Raw genomic sequence first — 23,728 nt, 5'->3', positions numbered from 1 at the left:
AATGAGTTAAGTATCAGAACTACAGATAGAAGGTACTTCTAAAAAAACTATAGTCTATTATATTAGTAACACTGTAAGAACAAACCTAGCACCACAGCCTGACACAGTGACCCCAGTTTCATGAAAGATGGAATTAAGAGCACAGAGTAAAGATTTTATTTTATCTTATTACAATGATTGAAGTTATTAAGTAAGAGGCAATCAGAGGGGCATTTAATTCACTGACTTGTCACTGCACACTTCTCAATTTAATATACAGTATACAGTATTTAGCTGATTTAAACAAAAAAATCTTTATTGAAGAGTATAAAACATACAAAGTATTAATTACAAAACATATATTTACAAATCAATATTTAGTAGAGAACATCAAGTAGGTGGAGTCGGTGTGTATCTTTCTAGCAATGTTATATAATTATACAGAGATTAAACAAGTTTCAGAAAAACTAAAAATAGCAGACAGCATAATAATAATAATATACACTAATATAATAGCATTGTGATAGCAAAATAACTCAACATCTATTACCACTACTGGAAAAATGTTTTGGTATATTACCCAGCAGAACGTCTAAATACCATATTGCACAGTATGTCAGCAATTCTCCTTTAGCTCTTTGTTGGTAGTGATAATATATTGCTATAAGCCCCCCTCCTTCTTTATGTTTATGTATTTTTTTCCAATCCATATGGAATAACTGATAGTATTAGTCATTGCTTCTAAACTTAGCATGTCACTATCCAATATGACAAAACTGCTTTTTTTGTTGCTGCCGAAACTATGAGTAATAATTTACTATTGCAAGTGGATAATTGATTTTTTGATTCCTTTGTGTATACATTCTAGGGGTGTGCACCGCCCACTTTTGGTTTTGGATCTGGATCTTTCTTTGTGTTTTGGATCTGGATTGGTTTTGCCAAAACCACCCTTCGGTGTTTTGGGTTCTGGGTTTTGTATTTTGGATCTGTATTTTTTTAAAAAAAAGCATAAAAACAGCTAAAATCACAGATTTTGTGGGTTTTTCTGCTCCTATGCTATTATTAACCTCAAAAACCTTAATTTCCACTCATTTCCAGTCAATTCTGAACACCTCACACCTCACAACAGTGTTTTTATGTTCAAAAGATTGCACCAAGGTAGATGGATGACTATGCTAAGCGACACGAGTGGGCGGCACAAACACGTGGCCCATCTAGGCGTGACACTGCAGTGGCAGACAGGATGGCAGTTTGAAAAACTAGGCCACAAATAGTACATAATGCAAAGAAAAAAAAGAGGTGCAAGATGGAATTGTCCATTGGCCCTCCCACCCACCCTTATGTTGTATAAACAGGACATGCACACTTTAACAAACCAATCATTTCAGCGCCAGGGTCTGCCACACGACTGTGGCTGAAATTATTGGTTCGTTTGGGCCCCCACAAAACAAGCTGGCAATTAATCTGTCACTGCACAAACTGGCTCTACGGAGGCAAGAGGTCATCCTCATCCTCCTCATTCACCGATTCCTCACCCTCTTCAGTGTTGTGTACATCCTCATCCTCACAGAGTATTAATTCGTCCCTGCTGGAATCCACCACCGGTCCCTCTGTACGTTCTGGAGGCTGGTCTCCCTGGAAGAGTTGATAATTCAATTTTATGAACATCATCTTCTCCACATTTTGTGGAAGCAACCTCCTACCCCTTTCGCTGACAAGGATCCCGGCTGCACTAAACACTCTTTCGGAGTACACACTGGAGGGGGGGCAACTCAGGTAAAATAGAGCAAGTTTGTAAAGGGGCCTCCAAATTGCCTCTTTTTCCTGCCAGTACAGGTACGGACTGTCTGACATGCCTACTTGGATGCTGTCACCGATGTAATCCTTTAACAGACAGACGCACGCTTGTTGCTGCTGCTTTGAGGATGCAGGTGCGGCTACAGCCCACACAATTCACAAAGACAGAAAAAAAAAGATTTTTTTATTTTTTGTGGAGCGCACTTTGGGGGTTACACCACCCTTTAACAGACAGATGCACGCTTGTCGCTGCTGCTTTAAGGTTGCAAGTGCGGCTACTGTGCATACATTTCACACACAAACACAGAAAAAAAGATTATTTTATTTTGGTTGGAGCGCAGTTTGGGGGTTTACACCACCCTTTAACAGACAGACGCCCACCAAGTTTATTGTGTGAGCAAAACATGGGATGTGCTGGAAATTGCCCAGATGTAATGCCCGCACAATATTGGTGTTGTCAGATATCACAAATCCCCAGGAGAGTCTAAGTGGGGTAAGCCACTGGGTGATGATTTCCCTCAGTTTCTCTAAGAGGTTGTCAGCGGTGTGTCTCTTACTGAAACCGGTGATACACAGCGTAGCCTGCCTTGGAATGAGCTGGTGTTTCTGAGATGCTGCTACTGGTGAAGCTGCTGTTGTTGCTGCATAAGGTGATACATTAACCCAGTGGGCTGTCACAGTCATATAGTCCTTAGTCTGCCCTGTTCCACTTGTCCACATGTCCGTGGTTAAGTGGACATTGGGTACAACCGCATTTTTCAGGACACTGAGGACACTTTTTCTGACGTTTCTGTACAATCTCGGTATCGCCTGCCTAGTGAAGTGGAATCTAGACGGGATTTGGAACCAGGACACACTACCTCCATCAATTGTCTAAATCCCACTGCACTAATGGCGGATACCGGACGCACGTCTAACACCAACATAGCAGTCAAGGCCTCAGTTATACGTTTTGCTTCAGGATGACTGCTGTCGTAATTCATCCTCCTCGCTAAGGACTGTTGGAAGGTCAATTGTTTAGTAAAAGTAGTGGTGTTCCTACTTCCTCTCTGGGATGATGAACAACTCCCAGCAGCAGCAACAGCACTAGGAGGAAGTGGTTCTTGATCTTTCCATATTTTATTTTTATCGGAGAAAGTTTGGTCCTCCATTTATGTTATATTGATATATACGTGCAGCAAAGGTGCACACAAACACAGAAAATTATTTTTTATTTTTGTTGGAGACTAGTGCACTTTGTGGGTTACACCACCCTTTAAGAAATGAGCCAGCTGGCCACAGGCACACGCTTGGCGCTGCTCCTTTGTTGATGCACGTGCAGCTACAGCCCACACAATTCACAAAGACAGAAAAAAAAAGAATTTTTTATTCTTTGTGGAGTGCACTTTGAGGGTTACACCATCATTTAACAGACAGGCGCACGCTTGTCGCTGCTGCTTTGAGGATGCACGTACAGTGCAGACAATTCACAAACAAAGATGAAAATGTTTTTTTTTGTTGGAGTGCACTTTGGGGGTTACACCACCCTTTAACAGACAGACGCACACTTGGCGCTGCTGCTTTGAAGATGCAGGTGCAGCTACAGCCCACACAATTCAAAAAGACAGAAAAAAAAGGAGAATTTTTTATTTTTTGTGGAGCGCACTTTGGGGGTCACAGCACCCTTTAAAGGACAAGCCAGCTGGCCCTTTACTTATGAGACACAGGCGCACACTTGGCGCTGCTCCCTTGTTGATGCATGTGCAGCCACAGTGCACACAATTCACAAACACAGAAAATATTTTTTTATTTGGTTTGGAGTGCACTTTGGGGGTTACAGCACCCTTTAGCAGTCAAGTCAGCCAGCCCTTTACTTATGACACAGGCGCACGCTTGGCGCTACTTTGTTGATGCACGTGCGACTACTGCGCACACAATTCACAAACACAAAAAAATATATATATTTTTTTTTTTTGGAGTGCACTTTGGGGGTTACAGCACCCTTTAATGATCAAGCCAGCTGGCCCTTTACCTATGGGACACAGGCGCACGCTTGGTGCTGCTCCTTTGTTGATGCACAGTGCACACAATTCACAAACACAGAAAATATTTTTTTATTTTGTTTGGAGTGCCCTTTGGGGGTTACAGCACCCTTTAACGGTCAAGCCAGCCGGCCCTTTACTTATGACACAGGTGCACGCTTGGCACTACCTTGTTGATGCACATGCAGCTACTGCGCACACAATTCACAAACACAGAAAAAATATTTATTTTTATTGCACTTGGGGGGAGCACCCCTGATGGACAGAGCACCCCCTGGACAACACTACAGCACCCCTTTAGGACTGGGACACTGCACAGGACTTTGGAGTGGACACAGCCCCTATGGACAACTTACTGCACAACACAGCCTAGCCACCCCCTATGTGCTTTGGTGGAGTGGACATAGCCCCTATGGACAACAGCAGCACAGCACAACACAGCCAGCCCCTATGGACTTTGGAGGAGTGGACACAGCCCCTATCGACAACAGCAGCACAGCACAACACTACACTGCACTACACTACACTACACTACACAGCCCAGCCAGCCCTAACTCCCACCCTCCCTCTTCTCTGTCCACAGCCGAGTGAGAAAATGGCGCCGACGCGGGTACCTTATATAGAGTCCAAAACCCGCGGGACCCGGAAGGTGGGATGATGTCGTTTTGCCTCGATTTCAGATCCGAGTCGGGCGGGAAAAGTCAAGCCTGACTCGGATCGGCCTCGGATCAGGGGGGCTCGGGGGAGTTTGGATTTCAGAAATCCGAACCCACTCACCCCTAATACATTCCATAATGCCAATTCACAAGTGATATCAAATGGAATACTCAAAGATGACAATACACATATTAGGATTAAACCACTGGTTAACTCAATGATCAAGTAAATAGTTAGTCAGTGTGGATATATAAAATGCCAAAACAGCAGCACGTAAATGTGGGAATTTTATATATTGCTTTGGACCATAATCTCAACATAATTTTATAAGGGGACATGTCCTTCCACAATGTAATAGATTTTCTTCTGTATATCGACATTTGTAACATTCATCATGTTCTTTTAACATTATTCAATGACAAATTGGTGTTAAATAATTTATTTGTACAATATTAAAATTAATTTCTAAATATGAATTAGAGATCAAATGTTTTGGTCATTTTACCATGAGAACATAAAATATATTGGCCCTCATTCAGAGCCGTTCGCTATTTGCGTTCGTTCGTTCAAAAACAAGGGGTGGCTATTCAAATGATCCGTTCGCACATTGCAGTCTGTTCACACCTCTAAGTCTGAACGAGCGAGCAAAACATACGCTCGTTTATTTGTTAAAAACGCCCCCTGGCCGCTCGCACCATACGTCATGTCCGCTATTTATTAGATTAATCGAGGACATCGAACAGGATATGAACTGCTCGCTATTCTTGTGGTTGGTTTTTTCAACCGCTATTTTCCGAGCAGTTCTGAGTTAAAAAAAATCAAGTGACTTGGTCAATGACGCTGCTGTATTAATTATGCACACCCATAAAACGCCCGTTTTGACCTTTAAGCACGCCTGCGTTCTGATCTCCACTCCCCGTTTTCAAGCACCTTCCCCTGTTACCACCCACATACTCCTCATTCTGTCACTCAAAATAGCAGGCATTCGCTATATTGCGTACAAACAATTTTCAGCCGCACTGACTGGTTCGCGCATGCGTACTAAAAACCGTACGCATGCGCTAATGTGCGAACATCGCTCGGAACGAGCGTACTGCCGCTAGCGAGTGGCTCTGAATGAGGGCCATTGTCTTGTAGACTGTGGGAAAAAGCCTACCATCCCACCAGGCCTGTTTTAATATTATGCAAATCAATTGTTTTATTTGAGATTTTATCCAATAATTTGGAGTTGTACAAGCTGGTTTTAAACTTAAACTGGTTTTAAAGTTGTTGCATCTTGGCACTTGTATTTTGTTTAACATACTGTACAAGTTGAGCAATTGGACCTCCTAAAAGAAATGATACCTCTAAACTGTCCCAATTTTGGCAGGTTGCATTCGAAAGTGGGCATTTCTAGATTGACTGGGGTTATACGGGGCTAATATTTTACAGACTTTGAGTATCCAAATGTAGGGAGGTATGTAGAAGTCCAGATGCATGACTGACACAATGACCCATATTCAATTAGCGACGAAAAATCGGAATCCGTGAAAAAGTTTCACAGGGAACGTCATTTCGCCAGGTGGAAACTTTTTGCCGTATTCAATTGCAAATACTTTTCGCGTATATAATAGGTGAAAAAGATTCGCCTATTAATAGGTGTCAAAAAAAAGTGCAAAATCGCTATTTTGGGGTGCAAAGGTGGGGACAAAACTCTGCACCATTGGGACAGCTCCCCAAAGGGTAACTGTGTCAAAAAAGTCCTAAAAAAATAGAGGAACACCCCAAAAATAAAAAAGGGGGCAGAAAAGTGCAAAGTGGGGGTACAAACTTAAAAACTAGTGAAATAGACTTTTGGAGGATCTGCAAGTAGGGGTGAGGTGTTTTTTTGATTGCAGGTGCCTGCTGAAGGTGCATTTTTTACATTTTTAAAAACAGCAATTTAGCGACTTTTAACTACTGTATGCTTGCCCCCATTTTCAAGTACCCCAAATTTGACAGGACTACTTATTTTCATGCTAAAATAAGCAAAAAGTTATTTTTCACCACTTGAGCAAAGATGCTAATTTTAAGCAATTGACAGCACTTAAGTACCCCAAATAGCTTCAGTAGGGCTAATCGGGGACATCTATATTGACCCCAATGTTAGTGCATCTTTTGGGTGGCATCAGGCTGATTTCCCCATTTTTGACAGCACTTTCCACCTGTTTAAGTTTTGCTGGGTTCCTTTGGAATTGAATATGGCGAATTGCGGGGACACGTACGAAAAGTTTCCGCACCTAAAACACGCGATATAGGCGAAAAATCCGGCAGGCGGAAAAGTATCGTGGGTGGGAAACTAATTGAATGCGGGCCAATGTGTGTTACTGGGAGCTAGGGAGTAGAATGCATCTTGAATCATTTTCAACATATAACAAACTAAATTTGATACAAAAGTATCCTAATGGTTTCTGCCAGGTGATGCACAGTGACGAAAATGCTATAATTCATATTTCTGCTACATGTAAGTTGATGTAACCCCTGCTGGACACTCTGTGTCTGTTTCAGAGTTGCGGGCAAAGCTGCCTCAAATGTGCAAGCTTTCCTTGTTTATAAACAAATGCAGACCCAGAGGGGGATATTTACTAAAGTACGGGTTTTTAGAAGTGGAGATGTTGCCCATAGCAACCAATCTGATTCTAGCTATTATCTTCTATAAGGTGCTAGATAAATAGAATTTGATTGTTTACTATAGGCAACATCTCCACTTCTAAAACCCTGCACTTTAGTAAATATACACCAGAGTATTCTGAGTTGGTCTCATCTATGCCACCGCCCCATCCATCCACAGGTGAAAGTAGTTAATGCAGTTAAAGTAGTTGCCAAAAATTGTGAAATCCATGCATGCAACCCTGAATCAGTCCCTGTGTGTGTAATAGGAGGGTGAGGGTAACCAAAATAGGCTGCAGTGCAAGCTACAAGAAAATGTCAGATGACATTTCCAGAACATGAGCACAGATCCTGCAACACTGTTTGCTAATATGTAGCAAAAAATGCTTTTTGCTACATATTAGCAAAAAGTGTTGCAGGATCTGTGCTTATGTTCTGAAAATGTCATCTGACATTTTCTTGTAATTTGCACTGGAGCCCATTTTGGTTACCCTCACCCTCCTATTACACACACAGGGACTGATTCAGGGTTGCATGCATGGATTTCACAATAAGGACCCCAGAGGTTGTGATAAGTACACCTTTGGGGCATGTAAAGTCAGTTCAGCTTCAGAGTGTTCCTGTGACAAGAGGGAGTGCTGACAACTGAAGGACAAAGGAGCATATCCAATTGGGCACGAGGTTTAGCGAGGTAAAAACCTTGCGCCCCTCGCGCCCAATTTAGAAATACAGTGGGTATGTGCGCTCCCGATACCCGCGGTATTCAATTCCAAAAATACTGGTCGTGGGGTTTTCAGTTCTGAAAACCTTGCGGCGGGTATTTTTTACAGAAAAAAAAGCACTTACCTTACAGACGGTCTCCAGTAGTCTCCGCGGCTGCTGGGAGTCCCAGGGGCTGGTGGGTAGGGCAAGGGCTGCTGGGAGATGTAGTTCTCCCAGCGCACAATATGGGGGGCCACAGTGACACTGGGGGGGGGCACACTGACACCAGGACACACACTCATGCACACACAGTCACTCATACACACTTACATACACCACACACTGACATACTCACCCCCTGCTGCAGAAGAACTGGCTCCCGATGCAGGATGAAGAAGACAGCACTGCCGAAGGTAAGTAATTAAGGACTAATTTAGCTAATTGGATACTTCCAATTGCTTAATTCGTTTTCAGGGGGGGTGGCGCAGGGGTGTCACAGCAAGTCCCAGTGATTTTTCCTAAAATCATTGATTTTAGAAAACATCACGCTTGCTCAGGAGGTGCGTAAAAAATACCTCCTGGCACGTGTTTTAAAACAAAACACGCACCTAATAGAATAGCAAAAAACCCACACCTGCTGGAAAAACCTCACAGGTGCAGGTTTTTTGCAATTCTCGCAGCCTATTGATTATGCCCCAAAGAGTGTAGTGTTGGATGGATAGGATCTCTCTGCACAAGGGGGAAGAGAAAGCTAGAATCCTGTGGAGACAGATTCATGGTACCTGTAACCTTAGCTGTGTGAGAGGAATCGGTATGATATCCCGGCAGTCGGGATGCCTGCTGTCAATACACCGACAGCGGCATCCCGATGCTCAGAATCCCGACAAGGGTCTGGTAAGTATGGTAACCACCCCCTTTTTCCCTTCTATCCCTAACCCTCTGTTCCTTCATCCTAACACTACCCCCCACCCTAACCCTCCCTGTTAGTGTCTAAACCTAACCCTCCCCCCAGTGCCTAAACCTAACCATCCTCCCTTAGTGCCTAACCCTAACCCCCCCAGTGGTGCCTATCCCTAAGCCACTCCATGGGGGTACCTAACCCTAACCTCCCCCTCCCCTAGCCTAAATCTAAACCCACCTCCCCCACCCGCGGCGCCTAAACCTAAACCTCCACGCCCACGGCTAAGACCTAACCAGCCCTGCTGTACTTACAATTGGCATCCGGGCGGGCTAAATCTATACTACTGGTGGTATTATGGTGCTGTTTTTTTGGCCGGGTAATGGCATTCCGGCGCCGGGATTTAGTCATATAGGATTCTTGCTGTAGGTATAATAACTCCATCCCATGTGAGGAGGTTAGGAAGGGACACCGATGAGACTGCCACAGTGAGGAAGACAGTGCGTGCAGCAACAGTGGCTGCAGAGCAGAAGCAACCTGTGACTTCCCTTTGACCTGACTGAGTAACCCCTTGGGGGAGCCTGGTGAGTAGTTTAATGGCTGGGCAAGGCTAGTTCCTGGCCAAAGCCACAATTACTTGAGGGGCGAGTTGCTGTGTGCTAATTGAATCGTAATTTGTCAAAATCATCAATATTTGACAATTTTTTTCCTGTAGGATTTAAAGCATTGATTTTTATTCATCAATACCAGTCTGCCTAATTTCTGCTCATTACATTTCCCACTCAGGGGTCTATTTACTAAGCAGTGTTAGGAGACAGAATGCAACTGTCATTTTTCAAACACAGCCTGTGAGATGACAGTTAGGAGCTGAATGGCTGGCACCAAATCACTTTTCACTCTGTCCCCTAACACTGCTTAGTAAATAGACCCCTGTATCTTAAAAGAAGAGTATATATCCATAGGGCTGAACAGTTATATATTGTAGTTGCTGCTTCAGTACTCTACTAAAGTGTAGCAATGAGAAAACAATTCAAGGTTTGGGATGTAATGAACTGGAGCTAATTCTGTGGCCTCAAATCAACTTAGAAACTGAAATAAAAGATCCCTAGGATCTGTGCAGACTCCTATATGTAGAAATGTGTTAAAAAATGTGAAACAATAATAATAATAAAGCGGCACTTAGATGGGCAGTCAGGGCTGGCAGAACCATAAAGGGGAGACTATCAGTGTTGGCACCAGGGCTGGTTTGCCTTTGTCCAGTTGGCACCAGGGCTGGTTTGCCTAGGGGGGTGGGACCCACAAAAAAATGTGCGCCCCCCCAGTACAACCAGCCTACTGACTATAGAACTAGGCTCTTCCCTTTACCCCTTGGGCTTTGGGTACAGAGGTAATAATTATTTAATTAATACTGTTAATAATATTGTCCTTTCCTGGTTGCCAGGGCAGGGTGGGTCTACGAGAGCCACAAGTGCCACTATGACCTGGCAGACAGGGTTTACTGATGCCTGTTGTGCTCCTGTAAAGGAAATGTTAAAATAAAAACAGTACATACAGATGTGTCCTCTTGCATCTTTGCCGATCGTGCTGCAAAAGGGAGCACACATCACGCCATGCGATTAGCTGCAGCCGCAATGCTACACCATGCCTGACGCTGCATTTGCACCATGCAATCCTATGGAGTCGCAGGTGTGAATGCAGCATGCATACCCAGTCATGGCTTAGATGCAAGAGGACACATCTGTACACGGCAAATTTCAAAGCAGCTTTATGGTAATAAAACACCCCGAGACCCATTAAGTACTTACTTAAAATTAAGGGATTGGCCATCTTCAGTACATGTAGACATCCAAGGGTACTTGGCAAAACAAATAGATGATGCTACTTCTCCCTATAGGAGCCTGATGAGAATAAGCGGTCAGTCATGGACACTCTCATAGAAATGATTGGGGCCCACTTAGATTGGTCAGAGCGTGGCAGCTCCTCTGGCTCTAACCAATGACAAGTTTTCACAATTTGTAGCACAAATTTGTAGAACCTCATCCTCTTTGGCAGATATGTAGATAACCTTTTTATTATTTGGATAGTTTGAATAACAACACATTTGGTTTGAAATTCACCTTCACGTTTAGCACTAGGGGGTCTATTTACCAAGCAGTGAAAAGTGTGGAGAAGTAAACAAGTGGAGTAGTTGCCCATAGCACCCAATCAGCTGCTACCTATTATTTTATAGACTGTACTTGATAAATGCTACTTGAAAGCTGATTGGTTGCTATGGACAACTTTTCCACTCGTTCACTTCTCCACACTTTTCACTGCTTGATAAATAGACCCCTAGTTCTTTTAATTTCTTGGATGTTGCACTGTCGGTGAGTGAAAATAATTTAGTAACCAAAACTTTTGTAAAACCTCTCGACCACAACAGATACTTAAATTATGGGAGTTCCCATGTTAAGGGGTGGAAAGATAATATTCAGAATAGTCAATTACTTAGAGTAAGACGTAATTGCTTATCTAAAAATACCTTTGAAAGACAAGCTGTGGCTCTTCTGAATTAATTTACAGAACAAGGATATCCTAATGATATATTACAGTCTGCATATTGGAAAGCTAGCAATATAGATAGGAAGTATTATGTAATTCTGAGCATAGAGAAAGGAAATATGTAGATGGAAGAGAAGATTCTAGCTCTTTCATCACTCAATACAATAGTCATTCACAGGACATCAAGATAATCATTAACAAAAACACCTTATTATTATTCTTATTGGATGATCTCTTAAAAGAAGAAATACACCCAGGTCGACTGGTGATTTTTAGAAAATCGGAAAATTTAAGGTCAAAACTAGAATCTAGTTATTTAGAAAGGAGAAAAAATAACAGAAGGAAAGACTTCTTGGCTTCTGGACAGACCGGTTTGGTTTTTCAAATGTGGAAAAACTCTATGCAGTACTTGTCAGCAAGCAACTAGAAAAAGCACATATTTTAGTTCTAGCATGACCAATGAGTGTTTCCAGATAAAAGATTTATGAATTGCTCTCTGCCTCCTTTATTATATACCTTATCACCTGTGGATGTGGTAAACAGTACGTTGGACGTATCACACGTACATTACACACAAGCTTTATGGAACATTGCAGAAATATCTGGAGAAGGGTAAAAACACATCCACTCTCAAGTCACATTCTGCAATGCCAAAAGCAAAGTTTAAATAATGTGAGAGTAAAGGCAATAGTACAAGTTAGAATGACAAGCTGCGGAGAAGACAGATTTAGAACGATTTGTAAACGAGAAGCATATTGGATATACAGGCTGGGTACATTGGTACCCAGGGATCTGAGTGATACCGTAGAGCTTAATAATATTTAGTTATCCTATGATTGTACCTTTTCTTTCCTTGTGCACTTTAGTTACTTCTTTAGATAAAAGTTCACATGGTTATACACATCTATATATTTATATGTAATATATATGGTGTACCAAATAAGTCTGTCATCCCTACATAGTTGAGTAGTATAGATAGTGGTTTCCCGTTTGTGGGTCACGATAATAGGCCATGGAACTGGAGGCTCCTCCGGGTTATGACCTGTATCTTGACGTATGTAGGGAAACAATCTCTTCCGCTCTTGCTCCCTTAAAATAAGGTAATTTAGTATATAGATACATATGAAACACTATATGAATTTATCTGTGTAAGGAGCCACGGTTATTTAGCAGGAGTTCTTTGGGATATGCTACCCATCCCGCCACCCAAGTATAAGAATATTATATCCTTGGAAACTGATTATCTCTAGAATTTGTAATATTAATAGTTATTGGATATATTTGTAGAATAACTAAATAATATTTATGATGTTGACATGAGTGATAATGGTGATTATGACAGATTACTATATTATTCTGTTTTTTTTCTAGTAAATGCATTATGTGCCACCATCTGTATTAATCAGGTTATGTGCCATTATGTGCTAATACATATATTATGACAAATAATGAAGAAAATACTCTTCCCGATCGATGAATCACTTTCGGATAAGTGGAACGCATGCAGAGATAGGTGGAATGCACGAACGGCCCCACATGTACTAACTTTTGTAATAATAAAATACATAGAAGCAAGATGGAATGCAAGAATGTCCCCGCACATGCATATAGACTCTCCTCTATAAAGAGGCTTGGAGTTTTATGAAAGGTGTATACGTAGAGCGCCAAACTATGTGATATAAACCGGAATTGAATAATTACAGACTTACACTTCTGAGGAAGCCACTGATGGTACATTAAGATGGAGAAACGCGTTAAGTATTGAGATTGAAAGCTACCAGCTGGCTTTTAACCACATTCTGGATTGTGGCAGTACTGTACAGTAAGTGCGGAGTTGGGACATCAGCTGTGGAGTCCAATTAACATTATGGCAACAGCCAGGAGGTAAAAAGTCCTATTGCCTATGGACTTTGATAAAAACTGTATGGTCCTGTCTGCTTGCTAAATGGACTTAGCTTACACACTAAAGCTGCTTGTATTACTAGCATCTGATTACACTAACAATCAGGAGTGACAAATCTCTACATTTGTGGGCAAAGAATATCAGACTGCCTATTAGGAGACTCTCCTTTTTTCCCCCACTAAACTGCTTTCCATAACTAATACCATAGACCGTGTCCTTATTTACAAGACTAACATGGAGCACAATTGATGTATCTTGGTGAATGATTTGATAATATAGCTGCAAGGTTCGGTTAAATTACATTTTTAACATATTAATTTTGGAAGTCTTTAAGCACTTGCCTGGCACAGTCGTATCAGATACGACCATACCAGACTGGGCTTTCCCTGACATGGTCGTATCTGATACAACCAGTCATAAATGCTCAGTGGGCGGCTGCCAGAAGACAATTTTAGGGCAGCCGCCGTTCTCAGAGGGACCTTCCGGCTCCTCTGCATGCTAGAATATACCCACAGTGCCTGCCGATCACTGCTGATCACAGTGATTCGGCATCCCAGCAGCACCCTTCTCCCAGCGACTGCTCCTTTCTGCCAGTCAGCACGCCATCCACTGAGAGTACCCGGCGACTTCAGAGTGAAGCAGCCGCCAGAGAAGTGTGGCCATCCAGTGCCCTGCCCCCCTGCAAGTACCCGGCAGCTGTAGGAGTGAAGCAGCCACCGGGGTACTGTAGCCATCCAGCGCCAACCCCCCCACGCGTGATTACCTGGCGGCTGTAGGCGAAAAGCAGCCTTCGGTCAAGTGAAGGGCAGTCAGCACCTGCCTCCTGTGATTACCCAATGGCTGCACAGTGAAGCAGCCCCCGAGGAAGTGTGGCCAGCCAGCGCCTGCCCAGTCAGTACCAGACAGCTGACGTTACTTCCGTTGAAGCAGCAGCAGCGGCCCCTGGTAGCCGCTGCTGCTGCTTTGTCCAGCCATGATCGGGCAGCCAGTTCACTCCCTCCCGGTGCAGGTTCAATGGAAGCAGCAGCCTTGGCTCCTAGGAGCCGCTGCAGCTGCTCCATTATGTCCTGCTGGCAGCACCTCCATGCCTGCGCTGCTTCCTGCCCCCGGGACCTCCCCCCTTCAGGCCGGCATATTTACTGCTGCTGTGTCTGCACTAGAAGCAGACAGCAGCTTTAGTAGCTCCGCCTCTCCCTCAATGTTCCCGATCACTGCTGGCCACAGTGATCGGGCAATGTGCATATACAAAATATAAAATGAGTATATATATATATATATATATATACACACACATATATATATATACTTGTACATATATGTGTACATATCTATATGTGTACACATATACACCTATATATATCTATATATATATATATATGCATACTCATTTTATATATGCCACCGTCACCCCTCGTGTGCATGTGTGGGTATAGGTATATATATTTATGTTACACACACACCTGTCCATTTCCCCGCCAGGTACCACGTGTTTTTTGAAAAAAATATTCTATATTTATTCAACAAACGTCCCCGAAATGTTTTTTTTTTTATTATCACATTATGTAATTAATAGCTATTTAATCATGATTTTACATTTTTGTTAAAAAATATATATTGAATTAAGTTTAAATAGCTGTTATTAACATAATTTGCTAATTAAAAAAATTGACAATTTTGGAGCGGTTTTTGGCAGAGAAATTCGTCAGTTAAGTGGTTAAGGAAATATACTAAACTAGCTATTGGAGATATCAGAATCCTTTTATACATTTGCAATGTGCAATAAGGTCTCAATGTGCTTTTTAGAGATTAAGTAGATTTTATTAAATTGTTTTCTATTTGGATTATTAATTAAAAATACCTTTTCATTAGCACTGTCTTGCTTTTACAGGTCTGGGAAGGGTTAGAGCCTATAACTTGGTGCTTTCTCATCTCTTCATGCGGCCATTAGTCTAAATTAATTATGGTCCTTCTGTATATGTATTCCTAATAAAAAAGTAAAGTAACTTAATGTACTGTGTGGATGTAAAGAGAAAAACTGTCTTTTTCATTGCTGTTGATTCCAAATACTAGTACAGTGTGTATGTTTGTGAAACAATATTTACACCCTCCTGTGAATGTTATTATTTAAAGGTCTAAGGCCTATTTGATAAAATATATCTGTTATTTGAAAACAGGTATGTAGTGTGAGTGCTGCAGTGGGCTGTACATCAGACAGTCAGTTAGACTTTATATAAATTCAGGAGCTCAAATGAAATGTAAAGCACGCTGTGGATGAGTGTATTTGCCTCAGCTATAGAGAACTCAGTCAGCTCCCTTGCCTTGCAGGGAGCATGTTTGGCTGTGACGGCAGGAGATTATTTGTTCTCTTTCTCTGACACTGAACTAAAGAGAGCATTGTGGGAAAGCCATCATGACACATGACACAGTGCAAAGGAGGCTCACAGCATGAGGCAGCATCAAGGGGTTTACATGGCCTTGATACACTCTGGCACAGCATGGGACTTCAAAGGACAGTGGCTGTTCCAGCATCAGCAACAGTGCAATTTGCACTACTCTCATGAGAGCTCTCAGAAAAGTAGCGCTCTGAAACCTTCACATAAACAGCGTAAAAATACTGCTACTGTGCTCTATGTTAAAATAATAATAATAATAATAATAATAATAATAATAATAATAATAACAATAATAGTAATAATAATTTTTTTCTCCACAAAGAAATTAACTTTACATTTCGGAATGTAACATATTAAAACACTATGCAGTTATACATACTGCTTTATTCTTTTTACTGAAGGTAACTGTCAACTATCAGTTTTTCTTTGTTAGCAAATGCTTATCCTATATGATCATGATAATTTTGATGTGTTATAACTGTCACTCTCTTGTCAATATGTATTAGCTTCTTCTAGGCCCAGCTTTTATAAAGGCCACATAATAGTTTCCAATGTTTCAGTGCTCTCTTCTGGGAGGAGCAGAGGAAAGCTCAGTGAAATTGGGGACAGAAGCAGCTTAAGTATTGATGTACTGTATCAAGCAGCTGGGGTGCTGAGAGGGTTGGGAGGGGGTACTAATTACCCAGGCCCAAGATTGTTAGTGAAGCCCTGCCTGGGTCAGCTGCTAATTGGGACTTAGGGCCATATTCAATGAGCGTCAAAAATGGCTGTTTTTCGCCAAAAAACTGTGATATTTTTGCCAAAAAACAAGTGAAAACGCAATTGGCGAAAAAAAACTGGAGATAAGTTTTTATCTCCATTCCCGACCAGGTGAAAAAAATGCAAAATCCCTATTTTTTGCTAAAAATGTGGGGATTTCTTTCAGAACCCTTTGGAAACCCCCCCCTAATGTTAAATGACCCAAAATTAATTTCGTAAGTTGCGCACATTGGCGAAAAACGACTGCGCAAATTTTGGGCAAAAGAAAAAAAGTTGAAAATGGTTTTAATTTATTAGATCTGATTTTTCGGGGGACGGTATGGATGTGTGAAGTATTTTAAACATCGCACGTGGTCGCAGCAGGCGGTTTTATATGGTTTTTAAAATTGCATTTGTACAACACGAAAATATACTTGCACCCATTTTAACATAGCCCCAATTTACGTGGATCAGTAATTTCCTGGAAAAAAAATAGCTTCTTATCATTTTCAATGGTGGCGTTATCCAGGGTCTCCCCCGGTTACCGGACTCCTGCTCCGCTCTAACGGGGAGAGCAGAGCTGGGAGTCGGTCCCAGTAATCAGCTGTGTAGTCTAAACAGACCGCAAGCTGATTACTGTAAAAAAAGAAAAAAATATTGTCAAAAGAATGTTTTACTTACCTGATTCCAGGGACCAGTGATCGGGCCTCCGGTGATGTCTCCCCTCCGGTCAGCTGGTCTCCCATGCTGCACTGCGGCCTGGTCATCAGGTGATCGGGTCCCAGTGCGGTATGGGATATCACCTGACCGGACGCATAGAGGACATCACCGGATGCCCGGATCATGCAGGTAAGTGGTCCGCGATCACGGGTGGCGGGGCTTAGCGTTGGAGGGGGTAGCAGCAGCGGCTGGTGCATGTGCGGGCACTTTGTCACGGTATTTTTTGTGAAAATACCGTGACTAGTGTGCGGAGGGGATTCGCAGGGACAGAGCTTTCTCGCTAGCTCTGTCCCTGCAAGGGATTTGTAGTAAATCCCTGTGATATTGCCTGAATTTGCAATGCGAATTCAGTCGATAATATCACACTACAATCTGCATTCAATATGCGGATTGTAGTAAATAGAGCCCCTGGTCTGGAATGGAAAAAACTTATCTCCAGTTTTTCTTTCGCCAATTACGTTTTCACCTGATTTATGGTGAAAATATTGCAGTTTTTGGCGAAAAAAAAAGGCCGTTTTCGCCTATGACGAAAAAAATGCCAGTTTTCGCCGCTAATTGAATAGGGTCCATAGTCTTCTTGTGTGGCCACCTGCGCCCCCTGTACAGCAGCGAGGAGGAGGGGATGTGAGGACGTGGGGGTGTGTGCACTCAGAAGGAAATATCTCCCCAAAGGTGGCGGCTGCTGTGGGTGGGACTATGTGAGCTGCAAGAGGCAGGAAGCATCTGAATGTCACTGATCATTGCATTATGCAATCAGCAGTAAGGCTTGCTGAGCCTGTGAAGGAGTATATTGTAGGCTGCATGATAAATGCAATTTCTGATCTACAAGAATTATATAGAGGACTGGGACACATTTATAGAAAGAGTGAAATTATTACACTGCCTGGCCAATGATATTCAGCAAGCTAGGAAAGTGGCAGTCTTACTGAGTATCATGAGGCCCCAAGACGTATAGTTTATTGCACACTATTGGCTATATTGAAACCTGTTAATAAGTACTTTAAGGCTGTTGTGGACATTTTGCATTTTAAATCCACAGTCTTTAGTGATTTCACAGAGATTTTGGTTTCATAGACATTGTCAGTACTAGGGCAAATCCATAATAAACTGTCTGAATTAAGAAAATTATCAGAGCACGTCCAGCTTTGAAGGGGACTAACTATTGCCCTTAGAGGCCAATTAGTATGTAACATGATTAGTGAAAGTATTTAGAAAAGACTGGTGTCCGAACCTGAACTAACGCTAGGCAGGGTTCTGACCCTAGCTATTTCCATGAAACACAGCAAGGGCTGCAGCTGAACTATAACAGAAAGGCCCGAAAATTATTTCTGACCCAAGATCAGCACCAGAAAAAGAGAGTACAGCGTGCAGCAAATAGTCGACAATGAAACGGACTACACTGACAGTTCTGATCCTGAAAAGGAAATGTCTTACATGCAGCTGAATAGCATTAAAGGAAAAGATTACCAAATGATCTATATTTTCCCTGAGGTGGATGGAATATAACTAAAAATGGATTTAGACAGCAGTCCATCATTTCTCTTAATTAATTAATACAACTGATTATGACCATTAGTTCTTGCATATCTCATTGAGGAAAACATAATTTGAGCTCTGTATGTGTACCGGTGAAGTCTTTCTGCCAATGTGAATCTTATACACAAAGACCAAGTCCACAGACTTTAATTATATGTGCTGCATAATGGAGGCCCATCTTTATTGAGTTGGGAGTGGCTCAGAAAAATCAAATTAAATTTTAAAACCATTCAAATGATGCAGTCTTCCAAATTCTACATGGACAGTATTAAACGGTTATGACATTTGCCATCATAATAACATTGTATGTTGCATTCAGCACTGAGGGTTATATTTATTTATTAAAGCGCGGGTTTTAGAAGTGGAGTTGTTGCTCATAGCAACCAATCAGATTCTAGCTATTATCTAAGGTGAGAGATAAATGATAAGTAGAATCTGATTGGTTACTATGACCTGAGGGCCTGATTCAGCACGGATCGCAAGTCTGCAATCACACTCATCCGCTCACTGCGAAAATATGCAAATGAATATAGCCTCCCACTTCCCATTACATACATAGGCAAGTCAGCGAAAACATTGTTAACATCGAGTAACATACGACCCATATGCACCTAGACCTCTGGTTGTGTATGCCACTGCAGGGGCTTAATTATACACTCCCCTGTAACGGCATTAAAATGCACATGCATGGTTGCGTTCCTTCAACCACCCCCCTCTCGACCCCCAAACAGTGCTTCCTGTCAATCATTTCTTGTGCCGCTGCATGTCTGCTGCGTTTGCATACCCGATCGCAGTGGCACTTGCGCATGCGCACTGCAATGCATACTCATGCGCAGAATGCAAACATTGACTGTTTGCGTGCGTAATCAGCCTTACGATCCAACCTGAATCAGGTCCTGAGTCTCTGATTCTATCAAAACAGTTCTCATGCAAAATAACAGAAACAAAAAAGGAAAAAAAAGAACATACTGTAGTGTAGAATTCATAAAAAAAATGTTGTTTGTTGAAAATCCATGTAATAAGTGACATGTGATGAGGTAAATGGCTGAGGAGGCACTGGCTAGTATCAGAGTAGGAGGCACTGACTACTATCAGAGCCAGACATATATGAACCCGAGGGTTCATGTGGGGGATTGGGTATGGGATCCCGGTGGTCGGGATGCCACCAGTCAGAATACTGACAGCGGCATTCTGACACCATTATGCAAGTATCCTACCACTAACCCTTACCCCTGCTCCTAACCCTCCCTTGCCAGTGCCGAAAGCTAACCTGCCCCCCATAGTTTAGTGTCTAACCCTAACCCCCTCCTTGGCGCCTAACCCTAACCCTCCCCCAGAGCCAGCCCTAGCCAATTTGGTGCCCTAGGCAAAATTTTGACTGGTGCCACCTAACAGAAAATCCCACCAGCAAAATAAGGGCTCGATCCAATTAGATGCGATGTACTTGCGTGTGCGAGTCATCGTGACAGTGGCCATGCTTGGGCAGCAAGCAAATTCAGGCGAATTCAGTGGCAAGTTGGGCTGCGAAGGGTTAGATGTGCCGTGCCATTGTAACGATACATCGTACCTAATTGGATCGAGCCCTAAGTGTTTATACGTGGATATAGTTATATTGCCGTCAGACGGATGCCACCGGCTGTCCATATACCGACGCCGGAATCTCGCTGCCCAACATAATGCTGATGCCGATATATCCTGAAGGAGAACAGGATACTGGCATCGGCATCCCGAACGCCGGACTGTCGAAACGTCCACACCCGGGTAAATATGTTAGTTTCCCCGGGATGGAGGGTGGGGTTTTGGTTTAGGCAATCCTGGGTGGAGATTAGGGATAGGCACCCCCCGGGGAGGATTAGGGTTAGGCTACAGGGAGGGGGGTTAGAGTTAGGCATCCCTGAGGGGAAGTTATGGTTAGGCACCACTGGGGGGAGGTTAGGGTTAGGCACCACTAAGAGAGGGTTGGAGGGGGGGAGAGGGGGAGAGCTAGGATACTTACATCCCCTGTCGGTATCTTCAGCGATCGGGCTTTGGTCTATTCAGCAGCCGGCATATCATACTGATCATATATATATATATGGAGGTTGTAGTTCCTTAATCGTGCACAGTGTGATACCCTGAATGTTTCTTATGGTGCAAATGTCTTAAAAGTAGAATAAATATCCAATCAAACACTTAGATTGTTCTAGTATGAGGAGGCAGCAGTCCTTTCCATATATCTGTATGGCAATCAGATGAAATGTGATCTGGAAAACTGGGGTGGAAAGGACATGTGCCCAATAGTGTGATAAATTACAAACTAATGTGCCCGTGCTCAAATAACAATAGTGTGCATACCAAATAAAAGTTCTTTAAGGCTTATCAGAAAACTCTGTCAAAGAGATGTAGATGGTACTGGACCCGGAGTTCTTGTGTAAGGGGGGACCTTGATGGAAAAGGCTCGTATTAGAGAGAAAAAAATATATAGTGTAGTATTTCCGATTCACAGATAAGCTAATATTAATTGGTATGCGTACCATATAAATTATTGTATACTAGTACGTATGTTATTTTGTCGATCATCCAAATTCCCTTTTCCTCTGGCCCCAGAGGTTTCCACATATTGTCTATGAAATTCCATAGACAAAAAACCTCACGGTTTCACATGTCCCATTAAGGCTGCTTAGAGATTATCTGAAAATTCACAAAACCTATTAATTTTCTGCCACTCAAACTTCAAAAAGCAATGAAATTACGATGATTGAGGCTGACGCCTTAATGGACGTGTTCCTTGCGCAATACAGATATGGTATGCCATCACAGCCTGTGGTTAACAGCAGATTCAGCGCTCTCACAGAATGAGATTGCTGTCACTCACAAAATGGTGGAGCTGCTAATTCACAGAATTGTGTGCTCATTAGAATACACACATACAGTCTATGCAACTGAGGACATACAGTCTATGCAACTGAGGACATTGATATCATAAGTATCTTGACTATTACATGAACTGCTTTACATGCATTTTTCAATGGATGGACAATATGCTTCAGTGATGGTGTTGTGTTTACTGGGTGGTGAATAAATACGTTTTGTGATAAGAATATTGAAACAAGGAGTAGTGCCTTCACTTTGTGGACTTGTTTGCAGAGGTATCAATTGTGGATACTTCCATGAAAGAGCACACCCAGGATGAATATATAAGGACAGTGCATAAGCCTACAATTGTATATATATATATTTTATATATATATATATATTTATTATAAGGGCAAAGTCGTGCCCTTATATTAAGGCTGCATCTTAAAAAAGGATTTCTCCATAGAGAATTCCGAAGGGGGGGGCAGGTTGTTCAAGGGGCTACACCTCAAAAGCTATAGGAGGTACGGATCTGAAATTTGGCATGGCCAGGTAGAACTGTAACTGGGTTCTGCATACCAAATTTCAGGGCAAAAACATAAAAAAATTGGATTTGGGAGTAATCTAAATGCTCCAACTGTTAAATTTTTCTGACATTGTGAATTTTGAACCCGATTCTGCAGTAGTCTAAGGGGGAGTTTTGAGAAGGCAAAACTCAGGGTAGAGGTGGAATTTAGACTTTTGTGGTTCAGGTAAATTAGACAGTTACAGTTTTTAAACTATTACCTCAAGAATGAGCCATTGTAGAGATAGGACTTTTCAACTTGTTGCGCATGCTCAGTAGGTGACAGGGCAGGTGCAGGCAGTGTGCAGCAGCAGCGATTTCAGTTATCTTTGACATAAGTGGTGGGAGGAGCCATGCACACAGTGCACAGAGGAGCCAGGTCCGACTCCTGAAGCAGGGCTGGCTGGGCTGGGTGTTAGAGGGTGGCACAGCGTGGCTGGCACATGGATGTATGGACAACACCCAGCGGCAGGGGACCAGTCACACAGTGGTTTGCGGTCACTGCCATTGTGTTTAGAACACAGAAAGGCTGGTCCTGGCTGTCAGTCACAGCTCCATGCAGCTTCACTGGCTATGTTTCATGTTTCGAACCGCCCACTGTGGGCAGAGTCATAGAGCATTAAGAGGTCATAACTAGAGGTTATTCAAATTGCTCTATCCAACAAGCGAGGCATAGAGTGGATACAATACCTAGGAGAGATTTGTTACAAAAAAGGAATGATACCAGTAAGATCAGTGAAAATAAAATTAATTGGCCACGCAGATTTAATTCTGCTAATGGGAGAATTAATAGTTCCATATGATCACTCTGGCCCATAGTGTATTACGACAAAGAACTTAAGGGCCTTAAGAACTTTACCATCAGATCCTGTTTGAAGCGGAATAAAAATTTGAGGGACTTGTTGGTCAGGTCTGATGTAACAGACCTGGTGGCAAGTTCTACTAATGTACGTAAAAAAAGTGGAGGGTGCTATAAGTGTATGGGATGTGTAACATGCGGACATATGATTACAGGGAAGTTCTTTACACACCCTCACACAGGTCGTAGATATAACATCAAATATCCATTATCCTGTTTCAGTTGTTTTGTTATCTATCTCATTAAGTGCCCGTGTGGCTTTTATTATATAGGCAAGACCATCCGTTCTTTTAAGGAGCGGATGTCATTACATAGATCTGCCATTAGGATGGCACTTAGTGGTAAACCATCGGAACAACCGGTGGCCAGGCACTTTTATGAGAAAAGACACAATATGGCAAGTCTTAGGCATATGGTTATAGACCACATACCAATAGACCCACGGGGTGGTAATAGACATAGAGCCTTATAACAACTGGAGACAAAATGGATCTATATGCTGGATACTGTCAAACCTAAAGGTCTGAATGACCATTTAACATTCTCAGCATTTTTCTGAATGTATTTATTTCATTGTTGTTTTAGATTACAGTGTATAGATGAAGTGGCTTCAGGAATACATGCCATACAGTATCTGGTTCTAAACATGTCATAGTAAGATGTGTCTGTGTGATTGTCTAGCACTTTTTATTTTGAAAGAATGGATAATCAGTAACGAGTACATAAATGATGTGCTTGTGAATATTATCCAGCATATTCTCTGTACTCATGTTCATTTATCTCAGTAGGTCTATGGAGATATTTAAGTATAAACTTTATATTTATGCTCATAATTTAAGATGCAATAATTGAAATGCATGGATGTGATATGGATACAATGAGATAGATTCACGGTGGACAGCAGTTCAATTCCACCATGTCTTTTAATGTTTGTTTGTATTGTCCATAGTTGATAA

This window comes from Taudactylus pleione, unplaced genomic scaffold, assembly GCF_031769625.1.
Source record: "Taudactylus pleione unplaced genomic scaffold, aTauple2 ptg000015l, whole genome shotgun sequence".
In the NCBI taxonomy this organism is placed as follows: Eukaryota; Metazoa; Chordata; class Amphibia; order Anura; family Myobatrachidae; genus Taudactylus; species Taudactylus pleione.
Note: the sequence above shows the minus strand (reverse complement) of the source record.